Source organism: Condylostylus longicornis, unplaced genomic scaffold, assembly GCF_029603195.1.
Source record: "Condylostylus longicornis isolate FDR11 unplaced genomic scaffold, ASM2960319v2 ptg000040l, whole genome shotgun sequence".
Lineage (NCBI taxonomy): Eukaryota > Metazoa > Arthropoda > Insecta > Diptera > Dolichopodidae > Condylostylus > Condylostylus longicornis.
The window spans coordinates 16,955,471-16,962,189 of NW_026578009.1; positions in this window are offsets into that span (position 1 = coordinate 16,955,471).

Below are 6,719 nucleotides of genomic sequence, written 5' to 3' on the forward strand. Positions count from 1 at the left end.
TCTGGTTCTTCTCTTTTCACCTATTAAATCCGTTATTTCTTTGGGATAGCTATTTGTTTTCGGTTTGTACTTTGACATCTTTGTATTGTTCCATGGAGCTTTTTGTATGATTTCAATAAATTCTTCTAACTTAAAATCTAACGGTTCTCTTGATTGTATATTAATATTTACCTCAATATTGTTTATTATTTCGCATATAAAGCTCGGTCAATATGTAATGCTGCTTGTCAAAGTGGTTTTATATAATGTTTTAGTTACTTTTTCATTTAGTTTTAATATGACTTAGTTATAATATGATAGCAGAATGATCTGAATTAAAATCATAATCATCTTCAAGGCTCAGAAAGTTTTCTGATATTTTTTTAGTTATAAAAAAATCTGTGATGTCAGGAATCTTGTAAGTGTCAGTAGGTCAATAAGTAGGGGTGCCAGTGGAGTGATTCAACAACTTAGTTCTTGAATAGCTCTTTTCTTAGATCTTTTCCTCTAGTTAAGGTGATTTTAGAACCATAATCTGTATGTTTAGCATTATAGTTACGTCCTATTAGATACCTATGTCCATGTTTGTACAGGAGATCTTCAAAAGTATTTTTCTTAATGCTGCAATTTGGTGGACAGTATACAGCACCAACACTAAAGTCCTGCTTAGTAGACTTAATTTTTGTCGCAATTAGCTGAATTTCAGCTGTTTCTATCTTGAATTCTTCATTATGTTCCATACTTTCTTTAATTAGTATTGCACTACCTCCTCTCGGCTGAGTGCTGGAATGTACCCCTTTATAGCATTTGTGCTGAAGAAAGCCATATGTATGTTTTTTGTTTTGTTTTGAAAATACGAAAAATAAATTATGGGATTCAAAGACTAATATAATTCTTAAACTTAAATACGCATCGCCGAGGAATAATAACAGCCTGATTGTGTTTCTCCCTTTTTTATTCACTTTCAAATCAGAATTATCCGTTTTTAAGCACTTAGCTTATTAGCTTTATTCCGCCCGTCCGTGGATATGTATAAAAAACCCTAAAAATGGTATTTTTTAAACATTTATTACAGCGAAACCGTAAGCATTTCTCAAATTTTGAGAAATATAGTGGTTGCCGTTAAAATTTACCGTTATATGTTTTTTTTTCTTCAAATTTTTTATTTCGTTTTATTTCCTAGCAACTTTTAGACATTAATAAACACTTCATTTCGTTAGAAGAAAATTTTTTCCACCTCCACGCCCTCTCAAGTTATCGAACCTCGAAATTTGTAAAATTTGAATTTTACAAATTTCGAAGCACCTAATATTTGCGAAACCTCAAGCTTTTTAAAATTTTTATAAATGCAGAAAGCTAACGGTAGATTTCATGCCATTAAAACTATAATTATTTTTCTTAGCTCACGCAATCAACCCTTAAATTTGTTTTCTTTTGATTTCTTTAAATTTATTTTTGCTTTATTTTAAAAACTGTGTAAATCGCTCATCCGACATATATGCAATCCCTAATGAAATAGTTTCGTATATGAATAAAAGTAATTTAAATAATGTAGTAGGTATACATAGACTGTTTTTAGAAGCAGTATTTACACTTGTTGAAGGGAAAACTGCTACAATACAAACCATTAGTTTGATCCAACTTTATTCCAATGGATATTTAATTTTTCCAATAAGATTGCTCATTCTTTCAATTAGATTTTTTCATTTTTTCTTAAATTATCGACTGAACATCTCGCTTTCAAAAACAAAGTGAATAAATTTTGCAAACATTTTAGCAAAAAAAAGAGATAATACCGAATTACAATACCGAACAATTTTTCTCACTGAAAATTACATTATTCAAATATATGATTGTAGATTGTAAAACTCTAGATGGCTGTCGAAATAACGGAAAGAATATCTCCATGTTTAGGAAAATTTTTACCATATCAAGGGCATATAAATACAACGGCAGTTATTATTAAAAGTTATTATTATATTACGGCGTATATATGTATGCAAAAAATTCTAACTCTGTATTTTAGAGGAGGATAGGTAGGATTTTTTGAATAATTTTGCTAAAAAATGTAAAACAAAACGGTAATGAAAAACAGTAGAGGAAAAGCTAATTTTTAAAAGGCTATAGCTTTGATGTACCGAATTTTATTTTTGTGTCTGAAATTTGCTTTTTTATAAGTGAATGAAATAGAAATGAATGCAACTTTTTTTTGCTAAACTATAATTTTTTTTTAAACGACAAATAATGATTATTCTGTGGGTAGAGTAGCATATTTTGTGAGTATACTTCTGACTCTATGTGCGAACATTTCAATGTATTAACAGCTTAACATAAATTAAGACTTTTTGAATTTAACGGATTTGTTTGATTTATCAGTCTCCATAATAAGTAAGCTATCTAGAATTGCATATAACACATGTTCAGATCACATTTTCTTTTGAAACCTTTTTTTCTTTTAGATGAGAAGAAACCTTTTGATGTTCTTGATCTGGTGTCGTTTTAAAAATGATTCCGATAGAAAAATTGAAAATAATAATTTCATTGAAAAATTTAAAATTGATTTTAGAAATTTGTTTGAAATCTAAATTTTAGAATGATATCTACTTAGTAATAAATGTATCTAGTGATATGAAAAAATCAAACACCAAGTTTTTTTTTGGAATTTAAAGCAGAAATGAATATAATATTCTCAGTAAAAAGCTGAATAAACAAATTAATTTAAATAGAAATAATTAGTATATAAAAACATGTTTAGTAAGAATATGGGGAATGCTAGAAGAGAATTAAATTATGTGAGTGAGGTATTAAATAAAAGTAATAAAAGAACTGATGTTTTGTGGTTTAAATATTAGGTCTGTCTGGTATAAGAAAGTTTTAAAAAACTTTATAAAATTTTTGCATACAAAGTGTTTGGAACAATAGTTTTTGAACAAAATTGAGAGAAAATGATGACATTATCATTTTTTTAATGTTTAAAGTTTTTTTAAGTTTTGTAAAGTAAAATTTGGTGTTTTAAAAACTTTTAAAGCCTTACAGCTGTCGAAACATATATTTTTCTTTATTATGTCCGAAGGTTTTATTTTTAAAAAAAAAATTTTCATCAACAATAACTTTTTTTTCAAAATTTTTCAATTGGAAATAAAATAAAATAACCAAAAAGGGTTCACAAATGGTTTTTTCCAAGTTCCAGTCAAAAAGTTTGGTACGAACTATTAGGGCGATCTATTTCGGTTTATTTTAATCTAAGATTCAGTATGGTTCTAAAATTCCATATTCAAAAATAAGTGTGTAATAATCAATTTACCTTTGTTTGGAATTTATTTTATTTTGGATTATCGGTCTTTGTATTGCTATAAGGTTTTAAAAATATTTTTTATAAGATCGGGATATCTAGATTGATGTCTACCACCGGACATGAAGGGTTTATCTATGGATCAAATAATACATGGATAGCCAGCGCTAATATATTTCTTAATAAATAAAATGAAGCTAACATAAACTACACATTAGAAAAAATCAAGGCCTGGACCCTCCTTTTTTGTGAAGGTATTTGTTAAAATTGCAAGGGTATTTTTGGTCAAATGACATTTCTGAAGAATCATTTTTTTGAAAAATGATGAGTTTTGCTTATTTTCATTTTGTATACGAACAATTAACTAAGACCACAAAATTTTTATACTAAAATGAAATTTGGAGTTTTCTGAGCAACATATCAAATTTCAACTCCAAATTTTAACTATAATTTTGACTAAATATATTTTCGAGTTTTTTTCTGCAATTTTTTTGTATAGCCATGTGAAATTGAAAGTAAAAAATTATAATACACTGAATAAAAAAAAATTGGTGCTATATTTTTTAATCTAGAATATAAGATTTTTCCACATCGATCTCCTTTCAAGTTATTGCTTCTCGAAATTTGCTAAATTTGGCAATAATTATATCAACAAATTTAGGGAATTATGTATCTTAACTAATGCATTAACCATCCGATTTCTTCACTATATTTATTAACGCCTCTTTAATTTTTTTTCTCTCACCCTAAATGTATGCAATCTGTTGAAGAGTTTTGGTATATGAATGGAAGAAATTTAAAAAATGTGGTACAGTGAAGAATGGCTTCTTTTTAATAAAAACTTTCAGATTGGCTTCTTTTTAATAAAAACTACACACAACATATTTTCAAAGTATGTACTAATACTTTATTTATTGTATTTTATAAATCCATCCATCTGCTCTCGTTCTTATGTTACATGTGTCTTATGTTTTGTTACTCGTTTAATAGACTTTCCATAATTTTAATTTTAATATAGTGCTGACATTTAGTGCAAAAATTTTTCCAGAGTTGTCATTTATAAATTTTATTTTTGTGAATGTACCGGTTCAAGTCAAAAAATTTTTTTGAACTTATGAGATACATAATAATATAATATTATTATATACAAAATATATATAAACTCTGCACAGGGGTGAGCCCGATTTCTCTAACCTATGCAAGTGATACTTCGCTTTGCAGTACACCCTGAAAAAATTCGCAATAGCGCAAACCCGTCTTCTGTTCAACTCCAACAACTCTGCGATGAATCCCCCGGAGCACGAAGTAAAAAACATATTAGCATGACGAAACCCCTTCCTGTTCCGCCAGTGCAGGCCGCATTGGATGTAACCTAAGCCGACTGAAGCGCAAACAATGCCGCCTTGTTGCGAAAACACATAGATGATATGGTTTTTATACCCCGTTTCTAAATAGACTCTCAGACAAATCTCAATTGCATGTATTTCGGCTTGAAACACCGTGCAATATACGGACACCATATACACCCGAACCTGCCAATTTCAACCATTAGTTTGACTCAACTTTATTCAATAAGTCCAGCAGAACGGAAAATTTCATCGACATAGCAGTTGTTATAGATAAATTATCAGCTTTAGCACAAAGCACAATTGTAAGTTCTAAATTGACCAACGTAAAAATTTTAAAACTATATATATATATGTTAATTTATAGAAATGAATTTATAATGGCTTAAATAAAAATTGTATTTGAATAAGAGAAGAGAGTTCCTTTTTTTCACCTTTTAATTTCCATTACGGGATCCAATTACAAAAAGAGACTATTGCTCTGCAAGTCTGGAGTTTTTCTCGCATCAATTTCGCTGGTGTTTGTGATTTTGATTCGGAAGTAAAAATCTGTAATAACATATGAATCTGTAACTTAGTGTAAAGTATAATAAAAAGCTACAGTTAATTATTTATACTTTACGCTAAGTTCAATATATGTAATAGATCTAAATTGTATATAGACACAAATTTAATTTATAAAAATATATTATTATTACTTATTATTAAGTTTGTATGTACGTATATAAACAAATATTTTACACAAAAAATGTAGATTCTGTTTTTTCTCCCGAAGTTATTAGATACAAAGTGCTAATTTTATATGGATATAGATGGTAGATTGAATTACATACGCGTTCATTTTAATAAAACATTCGTAAGAATAAAAAAGAATGAAAGAAAAATTAATTTGTTGAATTTAGAAAAACAGCACCCTTTAATATCAGTTTTATTCATATGCCTTCATCCGATTTGGAATTATTGTTTTTTTTTTCAAAATTAAAAAGAATGTGTATTTTTTTAGAATATCACCAAAATTTGCGGTTATTAAGTTGATTAAGATATCAAAAATTTTTCTTAATTTACGTCATTTTTATTACTTGTATATAATGCACAAACATTTGTGATATTAATTAGCAGTATACTCTGATTTATTTTGTTTATTTATTATAGAATTATTTTGATCGATTTCTTTTCCAATATTTTAGTAAAATAAAAAGAAATAAGTTGAGATTTAGTTCGCTTTAAATATTTAAGCTATAATTTTTAATAAAAATATTTTTTAAGTTATTGCTACTGGTTCTTCGAATGAAAAATACTTATTTATAAATTGTACTTATTTGCTAATATTTATTTAAATAATTGTTAAAAAAAATAAAATTTTAATTCAAAAAACTTAGTTAATTTTATTAAGAAATCATTAGTTTTTAAAAATATGATATCTTCAGTTATGATTCGAGTGTCGATAATTAAAGTTTGAAATGAATAGTCGAAATTTTTAATTATTTTGAATATTGCTTGTTTAAAATAAAAATAGTATTATGTGTCGTAAATAAAACAATAGATTTGCCTTGTTATTTTATATTTTTATTATTATTATAAAATAAAAAATTTCAATATCAACATATTTAAAATATTAATTAATTGAAATGAAAATTTATTTAATGAAATATTAAATTTTTAATATTGGATTATGAAGTTGAATTGAAGAGGTGAGTGATTTGTAATTTAATATTTAGTTATAGTGCTTTTAATTTATAGATTTTTAGTTTTACATTTACTGCTAGTTTAAAAATTCGTTACATACTTACAAAAAAGGCAACTAAACTAAACTGCATTAACAAAAATCAATTGCGTTAACTGAACATTGTAATCAGTATGTAAAAAATTACTTGAACTTCCTTTGATTGTATAATTATGTATATATAATCATATATTTTCATGTGTATTCGTTTTAAAATAATTTAATCTAACACAAATAAAATTCGAAAAATTGCATGTCTAAGTCTTTAATGAATAATTTATGAAATCTTGGTCCATGTCTATGACATTACGGTATCAGTATTTGATATTTTACTGAATAAATATAATAAATGTTACAATGATTTTATTTCATAACTGGT